Below are 19,603 nucleotides of genomic sequence, written 5' to 3'. Positions count from 1 at the left end.
AAGGTGAACACCAACACACCCACAAAATTTTCTACCCCAAATTTACCCTGCTTACAAGATGTGCAGGGATAAAGATAGAGCAGAGATTGAAGGAGTGTCCAACCAACGACTGGCCCAAAGGGAGACCCACCCCATGAAAGAGAGCCAAACCCTGACACTGTTAACGATACTCTGCTATGCTTGCAAACAGGAGTCTAGCATAGCTGTCCTCTGAGAGGCTTGAGAGGCTCTACCCCGCAGTAGATGGAAACAGATTCTGAGACTCCCAGCCAAAAATTGGCTGAAGCGTAGGGAGTCTTGTGGAAAAGTGGTAGAAGGATAGAAGGACCTGGAGGGGAAAGAAGCTCCACAAGAAGACCAACAGAGCCAACTAACTAGGGCCCAGATGGGTTTGCAGAGACTGAAGGACCATATCTGGATTGGACCGAGGCCTCCTATACAGATGTAGCCAACAGGCATCTCTGTCTTTATCTGGGTTCCTAGTAAGGGGAAAGGGGACTGTCCCTGACTTGGACTCTGTTGCCTGCTTTTACATCACTTCTCCCTGGCAGGGCTGCCTCATCAGGCCACAGAGGAAGAGGATGCACTCAATCATGATTCCAATTGATGTGCTAGAGTGGGTTGGTGAGGGAGACCTCCCCTTTTCTAAGGAGTAGGGGAGGAGGCATATAGGGAAGAGGAGCAGAGAGTGGACTGGGAGAAGAGGAGGGAGGGGTCTATGGTTGCTACGTAAAGTGAATAAATTCATTTTTTAAAAAAGAGAAAATGTTTGAAAATGGGCAATTGTTACCTTTTGTGGAGAAAACTAACATTATGACTGCAAAAAGATGCCTTGCAGCTCAAGGATGGTAGATCGGTACTAATCTATTCCCGAAGAATAGTATACCATCACTGAGGGAAGTCTAACAAGAGCTAAATATAGCAACCTAGAGGCAGAAACTAAGGCAGAGACCATAGAGGAAGGTTTCTTCTTGGCTTGTTCCCAAATGACTTGCTTAGCTTGCTTTCTTAAACAGCCCAAGCCCACCTGTCTAGATGGGCTGAGTCCTTCTACATCCATTAGCAATTAAGAAAATGGCCACACAGACACACCCGCAGGTCAACCTGATGAAGGCAGTTTTCCAGTTGAGGTTTTCTCTTTTCAGGTGTGTCAAGCTGACAACCAAGCTTAGCTGTCACAAGTTCTCTCCTTGTCAACTTGACACACAATACATCACTGTAAAACCGTACCCCTTCCTTTCTTGTTTACCGCGACATTCTCATGCCACTATTACAATACAAAACATAGTAAAACTTTTAAAATTTCTACCACCTTAAGAAATTCCAGTGACTTCAATGTACAAGTCTCTTTTCAAATCCAAAGTCTGTTAACTATGGGCTCCTGTAAAATACACAATAAGTTGCATACTTTTTTATTCCGACAGGGAAAAGCCAAAAACACAATTATAATCAGATCAAAGCAAAACCCTAGTCCAGCAAGGTAGCTCAAATCCTAAAGCTCAGCGTTTAACATACAGGACTCACTTATAATCTTCAAGGCTCCAAACAGCTTGGGAAATCCTACTTCTCCAGCTCTGCTGCTATCTCGTAGGCTCAGACCAGCTCCACTATATACCTGTCACGTGCCTGATGGTCATCTCCCAGCCTTAGCATCGGAAGTAGGCTGGGATCTCTATTTCAGCTGAGGCTGTACCTTCCACCAATGGCCTCATCAGGAACTCTGACCTAGCCACCAAGTCTCAGCCTCTCCCGAACGACCACGTCAATCCTGGAGTCCCCACTAGAGCTAAGTCTGTATCTCCTTCAAGAAGCCTGTGATCCCGATACTCATTTCCAAGCTGGGCTTTCAGCTTTAGATGCAGCCTCAGCCCCTCTAGACCACAGCTTCTGTGTGCTGACCCCCAGGAAACACTTCCTAGAAATGTCACCTCAGTGATGATGATCTCTTATTAATCTCTGATTTTTCAGCGCCTTAACCAGTAGCCACTATCCCGGTAAAGCATTAAAGACACACCCTCTTACTGAGCTACACCCCAAGACCCAAGATTAATTTCTGTTCAGGGAAGATTAAAGTTCTTTGTTGGCAAGAGACTAGCAGGTGGGAGGATTGAAAAGAACTGAACACGAAAATAATTTTCTATTCTGAAAACAAATTAAAATTCAGATGCTTAAAACAATTAATCTCAGAATTGTTTGTTTGTTTGTTTGGTTGGTTGGTTGGTTGGTTGGTTGGTTGGTTTTGGTTTTTTGAGACAGGGCTTTGCTGTGTAGCCTTGGCTGTCCTTGACTTGCTTTGTAGACAAGGCTGGTCTTGAACTTAGAACAATCCACCTGTCTTTGCCTCCCTGAGTGCTGGGACTGGAAGTGTGCACCACCATGCCCTGCTCACTCTCAAAATTTTTGCTTAGTCTCAAGCACTTCACTGATTTCATTTGTTTTGTGCTGGGAAATTCTCTCTCTCTCTCTCTCTCTCTCTCTCTCTCGTGTGTGTGTGTGTGTGTGTGTGTGTGTTAATTTGGGTCTGTACAGTGCCATGGTACATGGGCAGAGATCAGAGGACAACCTTAAGAGTCAGTCCTCGCTTTCTACCTTGTTGTGGTTATGTTGTCTACCCCAGGGTGGCTGAGCCGTCCATGAGCTTCCAGAGACTCCCCTATTCTCTATGTATTCATACGTCTACAGCTTTTGTTTGGACTCTAATGATTTAAGCTCAGGTTCTTGCCGTTGTATGGAAAATACCTTTAATCCGGGTCATCTTCCAAGCCAAATTTTTTTAAAATTCATACTTATACTTTATTTCTGAATAGTAGTGGTCATAACCCCCACCCTGAAGAATACCACCCAGAAATTTGGAAAGTACCAAGATAGATAGAGATGGTGGATGCAATGCTTAGAGAATGCTTTGACTCCACTGTAGCTTCCATCACCATGGGCTTTTTGGGGCACCTCAAAGAAACCATAGCACTTAGCAAAACCACCGTGTGCTGTATAATCTGGTTTGGAAACAAGATCTCACCCTTCTTTTCTACCTCTCAAAAGTCCTCTTCTACACTCCACAGAGAGGGTTTCTGGAGCCAGCACTGGATAAAACTGATAATGAAGCCGAGACAAAGCAAGTTTTGTAAATAACAGAACAAAATCAATTGGAAGGCTGCAAGCTGTTTTTCCATGCTAACCTAACTTTAACAGGATTGTAGAAAGAAAGGCTCTCAGCAATGACCAAAAGACAGAATTGGAGAAAAGATGGGAGTAAATGAGATAGGTAGAAATGGGTGAAGTTGCAGAAACCAAATGAACCAAAGCTGTCTTTCCTTGGCTTCCTCTCTGGTGAAAATGCCTGGAGGGTGAGGAACTCAAGCAAATTTGCTTTTAAGTGGTGAGGTTGGGTTTCAGTGAAGAAGTCACATAAGGTCCTAGAGTGGGAGGTGCTGTTTTCAGCTCCACCAAGCTGAAAACAGACATGTTTAAATTTTTGTTGAGTTACAGCATGCACATCTGTGCTGGTCATGATAGTATCCACTACCCATGTGTGGTGACTTAAATTTGAATTAATTCAAATTAAATAGGATTTACAGCTCAATTGCCCAGTTGTGCTAACCACATTTCCAAAGCTCATGGCTGCTTTAATGGACGAGTGCATGAGCACTTACCTCATCACAGAGCATTTGTCCTGACAGTGCTGATTCCTTCTCCATCTCTAAAGAAGAGACAGGAGTGAGGTGTCTGACCAGGGGTGAGGTGGCACAGAAGAGAGGTGACCAACTGGGGAAGGAAAGGGGTACTCAAGAGGTCTTCACAGAAGTTCTTCATGCTGGATCAGAAGACCACAGTTTCCTTCTTAGCCTCATTTCTAGAATGTCAGCATGAAAGATTACACACTCCATTTGAAACTTGAAAAATCACTACTTTAACTGATTCATTCATAGCCCAGGAAAAAAAAATACAGTTTTTGAGGGTTCCTAGCAAGAGGCCCTGATAGCTTATTCATTGTCTAGAACCAATCAAGCAAGGAGCCAGTCCCAAGCATTTTTAAACCAACATCTTAGTGCCTTGCACATAAATGTGAACAGAAGATCAGTTCCAGAACTGCAGAAAAATCTAAGACATAGGAAAGTTTCCAATGAAAATGTATGAGGAGGAAAGCTGCACTTAGGGACAATGAAGAAACCAAGAATCATGAAAGTTTAAGAGGAGGTATCATACTTGATATCTTGAGAGGTGAGAAATGGATGAGTGAGGCCACACAATTAAAAAGTCAAATGAGTTATTAGGAAATAAAGTATGTTAGAAATTTTTAAAAAATCAAATTTAAAGGTCAGAAAACTTGGTTAGATTTTTTTTCCAAAAAGCTAAAATAAGCAAACAGACAAGATGCTGCTACTACCAACAAAACAATAATAAATACCATTTTTTTCTTTTATTGAAAGAACTTTGAGGTAGAAAAGAAATGTGAGCTCTTGTCTCCAAATCAGTTTTACAGCAAACAGTGATTTTGCTAAATGGTGATTCTGTTTCATTTTCTGTTGAATTAAGTGATGACTCCAGATTTTTGGTTTTTGATTATTATTGTTGTTATATTGGGAGCATTGTGAGGAAAGAAATGCAGATAATCAACTTGAGGAGAATTACTTCAAATGCATAGAAGTTCCATAAAAGAGAACAGATGGAGGAGGAGATCAAAAAAATAATAGAAGAAAATTCCACAGAACTGAAGGCTCTACAAGTTCAGCTGGGAAGAGCATTGTGAATCCTCAGAATAACAGCTGATTGACATTGTGAACCAAGATGCAACATCATGAAATTTGAGGATGTCAGAGATAAATAAAGTGATTCATCATAGTGTTTCAAAGCACACATTACAACCAAAGATTATCAATTGCAATTGATACACTTTTATTATTATTTAAATCAATTATTTAATAAAACACAATTTTATTATATATGTAGGTGTTTCAAAAGTAAAACCAGTATTTGAGAAGGGAAAAAAAAAACAAAAGACAGGAGGGAAGAGATAAAGAAAAAAGGGGTAGGGAGTGAGGAAGTGGGGGGTGGTGAGCAAACACAATCAGAAGCAAATATACTATATTGAAACCTGAAAGACATTACACAAAGGGTGGATAATTACTCAGAAGGCAATGCATATATCAGCTTTGTGATAAAACAAAAACAACAAAACAAACAGGCAAACAAGAAACTTCAGGCCAGTAACTGAGAGAAAATGCTGAATGTGAAACCTCAAAGTTGGCTAGAGAACAGGGCTGTGCATTCACCCTGTTTTTGAATTTGTATCCTGCAAAGCAGAGTCAACTTCTGCTGTAACCCAAACACCCAGTGTCATTTTTTTTTTCGAGACAGCCCTTTGGAAAGAATACCAGGGGCTGAAGGAATCTCTCTGACCCTCACAAATAAGAAAAGAAAAAGAGAAAAGGAAGAAAGAAGGAAGGAAGGAAGGAAGGAAGGAAGGAAGGAAGGAAGGAAGGAAGGAGGAAGGAAGGAAGGAAGGAAGGAAGGAAGGAAGGAAGGAGGAAGGAAGGAAGGAAGGAAGGAAGGAAGGAAGGAAGGAAGGAAGGAAGAAAGAGAGGTGTGACCAACACTAAACATTCTGAATATCAGCATCAAAGTGTCATCAAAATTTACTCAAGATAGTGATTAACAATTAATGAATGATTCAGCTCCTTCAAGTTCTTCATTTGTTTGACCAAAGCCTTCTTTAAATATTTAACTTTTTATTTATGAGTATGTATGTGTGTTTGTGTGTGTATGCAGGTGAGTGTAGTGACAGAGGAGACCAGAAGGGGGTGCTAGAGTTATACACACTTGTGAGCTGCCCAGCACCAAATCTCTCCACATTGGTACCAAAGCCATTTAAGTGCTGATACACTCCAGGGAGTCAAGAAGGTTGGGATATAGTTTCTGCTCTGAAGAAGCTCTCTGTCTTCATCCTGTATGAATAGATCATTCTAGGTACCAATTTTTCTCTTAGTCTGACCTGCTTTTGTTTGACCAGGTGATTTTTTTTTTTTCTCTTAATGTAAAAGTCTAGTTTGGATTCTGATTTCTTTCAGTGGTTTACAATCACCATTGAAGCCTTCTGGTTTTAAATGTTGCTATGAAAAAGTTGGCTGTCATCTTACCTTTGAAAGTAACACATGATGTTGGGCATGATGTTACAAACCTTTAATCCCAGCACTCAAAGTCAAAGGCAGATGGAGCTCTGAGTTCAAGGCCAGCATGGTCTGCAGAGGGAGTTTTCAGGACAGCTAGAACTACACATAGAAACCCTGTCATGGGGAGGGCGGAGAATGAAGAGAAAGAGGGGAGGGCATGTATTTCCCCTAATCGAACTTGAGTGCTTCTCAGAAAGGGTAGGATCAGGTAGGTACCCGGGGATGGCTTTCATCTAAGTGAAGCAATTTGAAGGATATCATAAATTCTCAAAAAGTGGCTGTCTGCTTTTCACTGGCTTTGGGAAACTTTTAGCCAGGTTCTTTGTAAATATGACCTTTGCCCTAACTCCCTTTCCCTCCCATCCCCTCTCCTCTTTGCGTCTGTGTATGATATCCTGATTTACTGGGTCTTCCTTGAGCTGCTCTACGTGCTTGGCTGGTCAACTTGTCTATTGCAGTCATAATTTTAGTTATTTCAGTATTCGTCTCAAATGTTTCTCTTTCTGTACTTTGTTTAGGGACTACAAATCTCTTTTGCAGCTGTGAAATGTTTTCCATTTGTCTTGAACATAGAAGCCATGGTTATTGTGATGTCCACGTGCAATGATGTGCATTTGGACCACCTCTTGTGTATGGATTTCATTGTGTTGTCTGATGTTTACCTGTATCTGCTTGGACCTGCTTGTTAGAACGCCTGCTAATGTTTTTAATAAATGATGAGTGCTGCCTATACAAAATCATACAATTTGAGACTCAGCTGATGGTATTTTTTTCTGCAGGGGGTATGCTTTCTTGGGAGATCAGGGTACGCTGATGGAGACTAGAAATGTGTTAGCAGAATCCAGATTTTAGGCTTCATGGGGCTGGTCTATTTTTTCAGGTGTCCCATTTTCTCCCTGAAGTCCTGATGAGAATCCAGGAGCCCATCTCCTTTGAGCTCCTGAAATAATTTCTCCCTGCACTGTGAGAATATTTTCTCAGTTCCGTAACTTCTGGATCGTGACTTAAAAGACAAAAGCTGAGCTAGGCTTATGTCTACAAGCTCTTAGCTGGTAGGCCTGAGGTCTTCCCTGACTCTGTAACTCTCAAATGCTTCAAACAGATTAAAAAAAAAAAAAGCCCTTTTTAGTTGTTTTCTTATAAGTGCAAATCTCAAACTGTTTTGTTTTATTTTGTTTTTGGTTTGTTGGTTGGTTGGCTTTCATTTCATTTTGTTTTGTTTTTTTGAGGTAATGTTCTTACACTGAAACCCCAACTAATCTAGAACTTACTGTGTATCCCCAAATTGGCCTCAGTCTCATGATGATCTTCCTCCTAAACTTGCCAAGAACAAGCCAAGACACCAAGCTCATAATTACTTTCGTTTGGACTTTGAGAGATTGCTCAGTGGTTAAGCACACCTATTGTAGCGCAGCTCACAACTGTATGTAACTCAGGTCCAGCAGATATGAGGCCTTTGACCTCTAAGTATATGTACACACACACACACACACACACACAATTTAAAATAATAATAAAAAAATAGTTGGTAAAGCACACCTTTAACCTTTAATCCAAGTACTCTGGCACAAGCGGCCAGCCTGGCCTGTGTAGAGAGTCCCAGGAGAGGCAGAGCGACATAGTAAGATGTTGCCTCAAGATAATAATAATATTACTACTAGTGAATCCTTTTTGTAAAAACTACTTTTTATAACCTTGGAGAACGAAACCCAACCTAACTTTCTGGTTTTGTTGTTTGTTTGTTTATTTGTTGAACAAGTAAGTAATCAAGGTTTGATCTCAGCAGGTAAGAAGGCCAAGGCAAGTCCAACCTCCAGAGAGGACCTAGCCCAGCCCCAGTGGGCCAGGTCTTGCTTTACTAAGAGAAAAAGAACACGTTTCATTTCTCATGTTCATAAGGCCTTCGTTGTGGCATGGCTTCCACTGGTTGGAGCAGGATGGCCATGTATACACTTCGGCATGAGCGCCAGGCTCTGTGAGCTCACAATCCTCATTCCTGCTTTGTGCACACAGGAAGAATTCCATCTAACCCAAATCACAGCACAGCATTCCCTTGCTATTCTCTGCTCTATGTGATAAGTCGCATCTTGCTGTCAGCTGCATCATAATTTGGGAAAGTGTCAGATAAAATAATCTTTTAATCCCAACTAATGGAGGCACTTAATATTGATTTACAAAAGATAGTTGCTATTAACTTATATATTTAATATTGACTTTATGAAATGTGACGCAATGAAGAGAAACATAAAAATTTTCCATCATTTTGTCATCATTACTTAGTCTATTAAACTGCTTTATGCCGCTGTGGAATTTGTTGAAAATCAGAGTGCTAATTCAGGAATGCAAAGTTCATTGATTTCTCTTCACTTCTATCTATGTATAAATTCAATGTAAGGGAAAGGTTGCAGGCAACTAATTGTGTGATTGAATTCTACTAATTTTAAAATATTTTGAAACAGCAATTTTTAAAAAGGGGATGCATTAAATTTTAGAGCTAGAAAGAATCTTAGTTAACTTTCTCCTGAAGCATTAATTTCTTTCTTAAAATAAAATTGTATGAAAATACTTCACTTTGCATATGAAAACATAGATCCAACTTAATGCTAATGAGAAGAAATAAGCAAGAGAGAGAGAGAGAGAGAGAGAGAGAGAGAGAGAGAGACATTTTAAAAACTACAGTATGAGCTAGTTTGTGGTCGTGCACACCTTTGATCCCAGCACCAGGGAGGCAGAGGCACGTGAATCTCTGAGTTCAAGGCCAGCCTGGTCTGCACAGTGAGTCCCAGGACAGTCTGGACTATGCAGTCAGTGTGTTCCGGGACAGCCTGGGCTACACAAAGAAACTCTGTCTTGAATTGTCCCCCTCCCCACAAAACAAAACAAAACAAAAAAAAAACAAACAAAAAACACTACAATGTCAAACCACTCTTCTGTTCCTCTTTCCTAGAGTCATTGAGATGTTGCCATATGCCAGGCAAATAAACATTCATGTTCCCCTCAAGGTACCTCCTGTTCATAGGCAAATACCAGAAATAGAGAGTAAAGCGAACTGCATGTGGTTAATAAGGAGACCAAACAAATTAATAATTTTGCCTAAGGAACTCAAAAAAGAAATTTGTGCTGAAGTTAGCCAATGAGAGAAGAAAGGTAATGCTTAATTTAAAATTATTGAGACAAAGTTCAGCACAGAGATAACAATAAAAACAAAAAGCTGAAGACATAGCCTGTGGATAGCTTTGGAAAGCCAGAACATACTATGGGAAGGGACTGAACATTATCCAACAGAGAGCTTCAAACTTCCCAAGGGAGAAGAGACAAGGTCATTTTGGTTTTTCAGTACACAACTGGCTCAGCAGGGAAAGTACTTGCTAAGCCCAGTACCAAGGAGGTTGACACAGGAAGATTCCTCCAGCTTGCTGGCCAGTCGGTCTAGCTGAATCAGTGAGCACCAGGTCCGGTGTGGGGGGTCTGTCTCAAAGGATGGGCGGAAGGTAATTGAGAAAGACATCCCAGGTCGACTAGTCTATACACACGCCCTTGCTCATATGTGCACGAGCGCGCACGCATACACACTCGTGATACAATTATGTTCAGCATTTTATATTGGTGGTATAAAGGAAAAGGGATACGCTGGTGGCTGGCAGCCACACCAGTACTTCCTTTCTCCAGAGATCTCGTTAGCCCACTCGCACGGCAATTGCAAGACTTTCCCGAGTTTACGTGATTTTTGATGTGAATCCTATGCCCTGGCCATGCTCTGTGTCTGTGCAGGCTGAATATCTAGGGAGAAACAGGGGAATCTTGAGGATAGCTCATTTGGGAAAGAAAACCACTTCTTTTCCTTCTTCTGGGTCCCCAGTGTTTCTAGGTCCGTGAGTGGATTCAGTTGCTATGTTGATTAAAATAGACTTTGTACCAGTGAAACATTGGGCATTACTTCAGAAAACACAGGATTTCTTCCCTCCTACACTACGTCTAGGATTGGCTCGTCAAGGATTGATATGCTTTTCAAGGGAATGGCCACAAATTCAAAGCATTTCATTCCCATTTCTATCAGTAATGGTCCTTTTTATCGCATGGTGCAAAGATGACTCTGTTATCACCAGACATTATATCCTTATTATTACATCCCAGCCAGTAATGAGAACAAAAAGGGAATGGACATAAGCACCCTGTCTGTCCAATTTTGAGCTATGAAACAACAAATTGCCCCTATCCCAGACGCCCTGCACAAAAAAAAAAAAAATCCCCTCTGTCCAGACTTATGACAAATGACCACACATGCATGTAAAATAGTCTGCTATATTAAGTTATTTAACCAGGTACATTGATGTCAGAATAAACTGTGATTTGTAGGAAAGAATGTATGTTATGGATACAGAAGTAGCTGAGCCTGCCAGTCAATTTTCCATTGAAATACAGGGAGTAGAGCATGTCTGTATATACTATAGGATGTGTTGATCATTTTGATCTACAAGTACTAACAAAGAGAGGAAAGAAGGCTGAGAAATCCTAAGGGCGGAGGATCTCCTGAGAATAGAGGTTAGTCTGCCACAGCAAGTGCCTTTTCTCCACCCACACACACACCCACATTAATTTCTCTCTTTCACAGGTAAGATAAAGAATTTAGGGTTCCAAGACAGTATTGATCTACAAGTCCGGGCTTGAGGACAACATGGCAAGCTTCACAAGTATTACTGGAACAAATTGTGCAGACAAAGTTTTGCTGACTGGCTACAGAAGAGGCACAGTGTACTCAGGTTTAGTAGAAACTATAAGAAATAAGGTCAGGGGGGGGCTGGAGAGATGGCTCAGAGGTTAAGGACACTGGCTGTTCTTCCAAAGGTCCTGAGTTCAATTCCCAGCAACCACATGGTGGCTCATAACCATCTATAGTAAGATCTGGTGTGCAGGCAGAATGTTGTATAAATAATAAATAAATCTTAAAAAAAAAGAAAAGAAAAGAAATAAGGTCAGGTACGCATCTTGATTCTTAATTCCAAAAGTGGTCCCATTTCCCAACTACATCCTTTGCTAAGGGATGCCATGGCTTCTGCCATCAAGGCACAGAGTCCAAGCCTTGAATCTAAGCTGCCCATGGGAATGGTTTGCCTGATACAGCAGTGTGACTGTGCCTCAGGGTCAAGCTTGCAGCACAGAAAGACATTCCACGCTGCCCCTCTTGTAAATTTGTCTCCTCTATGTGAGTGAATCTAATAAATGATGGGAAACCCAATATCCGGTCACTTTCATTGGCCTAGCCCCTAACTAGTCCATGGGAGTAAGGCCATCTTAGACCACATTGGCTCCAGCTCCAGGAAACATTCTAGCCACCTTTGTTGTTACACTTCAGTGCTTATGTGTGTGAGCACATGTATCATGATCCCTGTGTGGATGTCAAGGGCAACTTGCAGGAGGAAGTTTTCTCCTCCCGCCATGTGGCTTCTGGGGCTAGAACTCAAGAAATCAAGCTTTGCAGCAAGAGTTGGTGCCTTCTGAACCACCCCACCCGCTCTCCTAACTCCCAGTGAGCGCTACAGCCAGTCAATTCTTCTAAATACAACTTGGGCTGGAAGAACTACGTACTTAGCTTATGGAGTGATGAGCAATAAAATTGGTTGTGAATTGAAGCCAATAATTTGGGAATTATGTACAATGAAATTTGAATTCCCTAAAATAAAGCCCACTTTAGACTACACAACTATCTACAACTATTATGGGATTATTACACTTATGTTTTATTTGTGCCTTAAGATGAATTGTTTTAGTCATCTGTGAAGGGGAACATTCCCAAATGATAAAGCTTGATTAGGAGAATAAAAGAGAAACTACAGTCACATGAGTTTCTGGGAGGCCTCTGTTCAGGAACTGTTTAGGATCTGCCAATGGCTGGAAAAGTATCTCTCCAACTCCCTCCAAGGCCCCACATGCTAAGGGTTTGGCTCCCACATCTTTGCAGCATTGGGAGTCATGGTAACTTTAAGAGGCAGGAGCTAATGGGAGGAAGTGCAATCGTGATTTTGGTGTGTGTGTGTGTTTGTGTGTGTGTGTGTGTGTGTGTGTACACGCGCGGTTTTAAGCTATTTCCCATGAGCTGAAATGTCGGCTCCTAAGACTCAGGAAGCTAAGCAGAATTTTCTAGCCCAGGAAACTTACAAGACTCAAGGAGTTCAGAAAGTGTCCCTCTTCACAGATCCCTTTTCCAGGGTTGTATGGGCAGTAGACAATTCCCTGGGAGGAGATGACTCTTCTGTGGAGGTGTCCACAGGTTGTGCAAGAGAGCTCCAGCTTTCATGAGTTGTCACTCATAGGGCGGTGGGCTTTTGGTGACTCAATCACCTGTGTGTCACCCTTGTTCCTGTAAACAACCTCTCATCCGTGCTCCTGTAAGTAATTCTAAAACTCATTGTTAGTTCACCAAGCTAGACCTGGTAAAATAATTTCTTTGATCTGTCTTCAGTGCCCTATTTAGAGGTCATGTATTGCAACGGATTCCCAAATAGGGACCAATCAGAGATATAGATAATTTGGGGAGAAGCAGTTAAACAGCCCTTGCAGTGGTGGTAAGATATACAACATAGAGGCTGATCTGTGTGAGAGTAGGACATCCAGAAGCAATCTCAATATGGAATACCATTCCCCATGAAGTATGAGATGGCCGTGTCAACTTGATGCAAGCTGGAGCCACCAGAGAGGAGGGATCCTGAATTGTGAAAATACTTCCATAAGACTGGGCTGTAGGCAAGCCTGTAGGGCATTTCATTAATTAGTAATAGATTTGAGAAGGTCCACCTCCTGGGCTGGTGGTTCTAGGAGCTATATAATAAAGGAGACTGAGCAAGCCACGAGGAGCAAGCAAGTAAGTAGCATTCCTCCACAGCCATTGCATTGGTTCCTGCATTCAGGTTCCTGCTCTGGTTGAGTTCCTGTCCTGACTTACTCCAATGATGAACAGTGATATGGAAGTATAAACTAAATAAACACTTTCTTCCCTCATTTGCTTTTGGTCATGGTGTTTCATCACAGCGATAACAACCGTAACTAACAAAGATGACATTTCTCCTTAGTGTAGTGGCAGTTGCTTGCACCCTGATGTAAGTCAGGCCAACTAGGTCAAGCTCTGTGTGAGAGAAAAATCCTTGTGAGGAATCCCAGGGTGGCCATCTTTCTCTATGTGGTTTGAGATAATAACATTCTTCCTTAATAAATGGGGTCTGCTGAACAAGTGCTAGGACAACTCCTGCATGGCCACCAAACTAAATAATAGATTGTAACCCCCAAACAGCACAAGGATAGGGTAAGAAGGCCACTGCTGAGCACTCGGGTGGCAAGACAAGTAACTGGTCTGTCTTCCTCAAAAGAATTTACCTTTGGAAAGAAGAAACTACCAAGAGTTGTGGCTACTATCTGCTTCATTAGCCTCTCATTTTTCAGGAAAAGTGAGCGTTATGGGAAAGAAGCTGGGGTAAGAAGAAGATGCTGTTTTGCTAGGTTTGTTTTTTGCTCTTCACAGCTGGTAGTACACAATGAAAAATAAGTATAACATAGGTCTGTGCTAAGGAGCCCTTCCAAGAATCCAAAAACAGTGGGAAGGGAGAGAACAAGGTAAAAATGACAGAAGTTTTCTCTGAAGTTTGAACTTTATCACAGAGGAAAGAGAAAATCTCAAAATCATAATGGAGACGAAGACTTTGGTAACGGCCCAATACAGGAAATGAGGATCATCAGGAAACACTTTGAATCTGGACTGCTAGACTTAGTGCTGGGGGTTGTTCTAATGCTGGCCTTCAAGATCTGGTTACACCTATCCTTGTTTTGTGAACCTGCCTAAGACATAACTGATTGGTTGATTAAATGGCCTATACCTGGGCAGGGCAGAATGGGGTAGGCATGGCTAAAGTTCCTGGGCTTTTGAGGACAGAGAAACACAGGAAACAGACAGATGGAAAGGAAAGAGAGGAAGAAAGAAGGATGTCACAATGGGTTAGCATGGAGAAGAAACCATGTGGGCAAAGAGAAAGGACTCTAGTAATGGTGTGGAAAGTCCCAGATGAAATATAAAAGCAAGTATTTATAAGATTATGAATGGAAGATAGTCCAGATAAAAAGGATTAAGGTGGGTGGCACCGGATGGGGGGTGAGGTGGGAGATGGATAGCAAGGATATTGAAACAGGGTAAATGAAATATCTGCCAGGCCCAAGGTAAATAAGGCAATTATAAATCTAACAGATATCTGTGTCTTATTATTTGTGATAGAGAGTAAAAGAATACCGCTGTGATAACCTTAGGGCTAATAATAAACATTATATGGTCCAACACTTTTTTATTTACTACAACAACTTAGGGATAACTTTAACACAATAAATAAAAGCACCTTCTTAGCTGGGCTTGTGAGGCTGTGGGACATGAGGATGAGTAGATAGCTTGACTGCTGTCATGGAAACAAACAAACTTTGTAATATAGGCACCCATTCCTCCCTAAGACGAGGCTGAGTAACCTGATACAATGGGAACCAGACTTGATGGACTGGTTCAGGTGAGCCATGAGGGACACTTGGTTATCACTGGCTGGGGTCCCAATAAGTGTGAGGGATTTGAAGACAATAATGGAAGGACAAACATTGCTGAGCAGGTTGAGTCTGTAAGAAGCAGTGGTTGGCGTATAGTTCACTGGTCCAGATAGGGTTGTATTCAGCAGAGAGTATGTGGGGGGTTAGTACTTTAAGCCTGGGGTGAAATATGCAATAAAGAGGATCTGAACTACTTAGATTGACATGTAAATATTTGGTGATGAAGTGCTAATGAAGTCAGCAGGGCATGGAAGGAGGGGAAAGTTGACACTGTCCCATCCAGGTCACTCAAATGCAACTGTGCCAAATGTTGTGTTGAGCTGGAGCAAAATTTTGCAAGAAGCAAATGCCAATGCTGTGAAAGAGAGAATGGCAAGGTAGTTCAGTTGAAGAAGACTAAAGCTTGTCAATGGCATTGGCGGCCACTCCCCCTGGTATAGTCTGTGTACCTTTCTCCCCTTCATGAAAGTATACTGAGAATAGAAATTGTTTATCTGGCACTGGCCCCTCTTAGAATCTAAGTGTGGGTGATGGAGAAACATTGGAGCCACAGTGACAACTCAGACCCTTTCATACACAGGGCTTGAGCAGCAGGTGAGGCAAGCAAAAGCATAGTCCCATGCCTCCTTGCCCCTGGATCGGGGGAAGTAGCACCCGATGGGTGGGGAGAGGTATGGCATCCCACAGCAGGGCCCCGGAATGAAGAAGTTAGTATATTTCATGGATAGTGGGCCTTGGTTTATAGAGTGCTAACTAAGATGGCACCTCCTCATCCATGCCACTGTATCCAGCATTATTCCTTCAATGAAATCTGTTGGAAATAATGGCTTTTTTTTTTTTACACCCGCTCTAGTTTCCAAATATAACACAGAGACCTGTTACATTTATAATAAGCTTCAGGGCCATAACTGGGCAGCTATTGATCTATTCTAAGTCTACTATGCTTGCCTGGCTACTTTCCAGCCATGTGCCCCGTAACCTGTCTTCTAGTCTCACCCAGGATGCTCATGCTCTATCTTTGTCCTCCTGGCAACTCCTCCTGGCCCGCTGACCTTCTTCCTCTCCCTCTTTCTCTACCTGGGATCCCCAGACTGGGAATAGAAGTCCCACCTACTGTCTTGTCTGGTCATAGGCTCTTCTGCTTCTTAATTAATCAATCAAAGATAAATTTGGGAGTAATTCTTAGACAACACTGAGTCAGGAGAGTCCTCAATAGCAATGATAATACCAGAATCTGTTAGCATTTACCTTACTGCCATTCAGAAACACACCTTAATACAGTGTGAGTGAAAAGTCACCTTTTCAGAAATTTTTGATAGATGTGGTGTTATCTCTTTGAACTATGCTGGGCCTTGCTGATGTGCATTTTTTGGTATGCCCACAGCTACTGACTCTCAAGATTGGTACCTGATGGGAGAAGATAGAAGTGGCTCTTCAGAGGTTCAACCCACCTTCTGTAACAAATTTTTGTTGTATGGAAGTTCAGGGTTGAACTCCAAGTGTCTTGTGGATGTGGGAAAGCATCAGGAAGAACAAGAAAAACAGCAGCGAGAGGCTGAATGACAGCACCATGTATAGGTGAAGAAGCCATTCGCAGAAGTATAAGGAAAATGAAGATCCTGTTTCTAATAATGGGTTTTCCTCATGCGTTGTTGGTCATAAGGGCGGAAACTGTGCCCAGGATGTCTGCCACTAGCATATTATCTGCTGACTAGACAGTGCCTAGTACCATGCAGGATGCTGTCACAAAACATTTGTCAGGTCAAAGTTTGATGTCAGATCCCTGGTTAGCATCCTTTGTGAAGTTCAAAAGCAGTTAGAATAAAGTCCTAACTCTGTAACAGGGCTCTGCACCGGATTCTGTGCTCTCTCTCATCTCTATGCCTCACTCCGTGTTCATTTTAGTTTTCCTTCCTTCAGCTTACCCTAGACCAGGTTCCTGGCATTTGTTCTTCCCCTGTTCTATGACTCCCTGGAAAGTACCCTTCACCAGCATCTCTGCCTACTTGTTTTTGTGTTATCTCATTATGCAAGGCCAAATCCGCTGTCAGCTTGGAAAGTGATCATTTGTTTAAAAACTTATGTAATTCTTTGAGAATTTCATACACTGTATTTTAAATCATATTCTTTCCCATCTCCCAGTTCCTCCTAAATCCTCTCCCCGTATCCAACCAACTTGAGGTTCTTTCTTTCTCTTAACAACAACAACAACAACAACAAAAGACACTAAAAACATGGAGGCCAATTTGTGTTGGCTGACTTCTGAACATGGGACCCGCCCTGGCATAGTGTTGCTATACCCATGTCACTCCATTGAAGAAAACTGATTTTCCCTCTCCCAGCAGCTATTAGAGTTTGTGCCCCCTTACCATCCTTTGTTCTGGAGGGATTCTGTGTGGCTGGGGCTTGTACAACTCATGCTTACGCTCTCACAGCCTCTATGAGTGTGTGTGTGCATCTGTCCCGCTGTTTCTGGATGCTGCTTTCTTAAAGTCTTCCACCACCTCTGGATCTTGCAGTCTTTCCATCTATCTCTCTTTCACATAGATCCCCGAGCTTTGAGAGAATGGCTGTGATACAGACATCCCATCCAAGACTGAGCTCTGAAGGCGGCTCTACCCCTCCCCCCATTCGATGCTCAGCAGACTGATTCGCATTATCCACAAAACGCATGAGTCTCTGTGCTTGTGTGCATCCTTATTTGTGGATTATTTCATACATTAGAGTGCAAGTAAAGGAACCCAGATTGTCTCTTCACTACCATGTACCTAACGCCTTATGGAATATGACAGCGTCAAATGCTTCCCTGCACCTTTGATTGGCTTTCAAGAGTCTGCACCATTGGCTGTTTAGTCCTAACATTGATACTCTATTGACTATCATTCAATAGCCACTCCTAATGAAGTGTTGACAGTCTAGGAACTAATTCTGCACACGAATTTGAAATAGGTATTTTTTAGAAAATAAAACCATGTGACTTCTCAAGCCACCATGGGGAATTTTTATCATTTAGAGCTTGATCATGAAAGACTAGTAGATGCTTCATTGCGGGGCCTTTGAAATCTCTTGGGGCCCTGATAAATGTAGTGGGCACCACTCTAAGGAATGTGAATTGGCATATACCACCAATTTTCATGTCTAATTTCCAGAAATCTGTAGAACCTTTGACGCCTTTATGTTGAGCTTAGGTTGAGAGTCCTTGTTCTAGAATTTTTAGGCTCTAATTCAGAAGGAAGTAAGTCCCACCACAGCTTTAGAGACTGCCCAGTGAGGAACAGAGAGAGGGCCAAGCTAGAAAATTTCTGTGAACACATCAGCAAAGGTTGGACAAAACAAAAGGAAGAAAAAATATTCCAGGTGTACAGAAGTGTAAAGGTGGATAAGTGAGTGGAAAGGTCAAGAACAGCAAAAAATGGGTAAGAAAAGAAACCACAATGAGAATGATGCGTTGGGCAGAGCAATGGGACACATTAAGTGTCACTTATGGTTCTTTGATGTGGCTATGACCCTGTAAGGGAGAGAAATTCTTCTTTCCCTACATAGATAAGAGAGTTAGAAACACTTAGAGGCCAATTAAAATATAATCACAAATATTCATGTCTTAGTCGATTCTTTATTGCTGTGAAGAGACACCATGACCACAGCAACTCTTATAAAAGAGACCATTGAATTGGGGGCTGGCCTAAGGTTTCAGAAGGTTAGTCCACTGTCTTTAAGGTAGGGAGCTTGGCAGCACACGGGCAGACACGGCGCTAGAGAAGGCACTGAGGTGTCTACATCTGGATGGGCTGAAGAGAGGTCATTCTGGGCTCAGAATGGCCTTTTTGAAACCTCAAAGCCCACGCCCAGTGACCCAGTTCCTCCAGCAAGGCCACACCTCCTAATCCTTTTAAAGAGCGCCGTATCCTAGTGATCAAACGTTGAATTCTATGAGCCTATGGGCCGTTCTCATTCAAACCACTACGGTGCCGAACGAAGCTAGTGTCCGCAGAAGTGATACAACACCACGTGGTAATGAATTTATCTCCGACTATGCCAACAATTCCATGTCCTGGTTTGCTGGAGAGTGGAGTGGAGTCCTTCCACTCATTCCCCACAGTGTTCTCTTCCTCCTTCAGTGAGGGCGGATAAAGGTGTGTTCTAGTAGGTCAGAAGAAGTGGGAAAGAGACGCCTCACTGTCACCCAATCTCGTCACAGAGGTGAGCCAGGTGGGAGGAGCCTGTAGCATGTTAGAATTAAGTTAGACTGAGAGCTGCTTTGTTCCTTGGTAAAATTTTGATAGTGACTCCCACCCGGAGGGCAGGCCTCAGCAGGCCTCATCTTTTCTGATGTACAGCATTATCACCAGGGCTGCTATTTCTTTAAGCACGTATTCATAAAACAGCTACTCTGAGTAACGTGTCGTCCAGGTATGGAACAAACAAAGAAACAAACAAACAAACAAGTATCCATCTTCTGTCATGGTTCATAAAGTTGGGAAATTGCATGTAGAATTTTTTTTCCTCAGAGCCTACTTTTATAACTTCCCTAATGTGATCCTAGCCATTTTATTTCACCTAAGGTGTCTTCTCCCATTGACTTCCCTTATTTGCATTAAAAAACAAACAAACAAAACAAAACCAAGAACTTTTGCAACATATGTACAATCAGGCCTCAGAGGACAGTATATGACGATGGTCACATAAGATTGCTCAGTGACTGAACAGTTTAGTTACGCTCAATGTAATCTACATCCATACATCCAAAAAAAAAGATGGAATGGGCTCCGATCCGTCACTGAGTGACACCAGACTGTATTTGTCTAGTAATTGATGGAACTTTGCTTCTTCACTACAGAATAGGGAGGTGTTAAAAAATGTGTGTT

Source organism: Meriones unguiculatus, chromosome 11, assembly GCF_030254825.1.
Source record: "Meriones unguiculatus strain TT.TT164.6M chromosome 11, Bangor_MerUng_6.1, whole genome shotgun sequence".
In the NCBI taxonomy this organism is placed as follows: Eukaryota; Metazoa; Chordata; class Mammalia; order Rodentia; family Muridae; genus Meriones; species Meriones unguiculatus.
Note: the sequence above shows the minus strand (reverse complement) of the source record.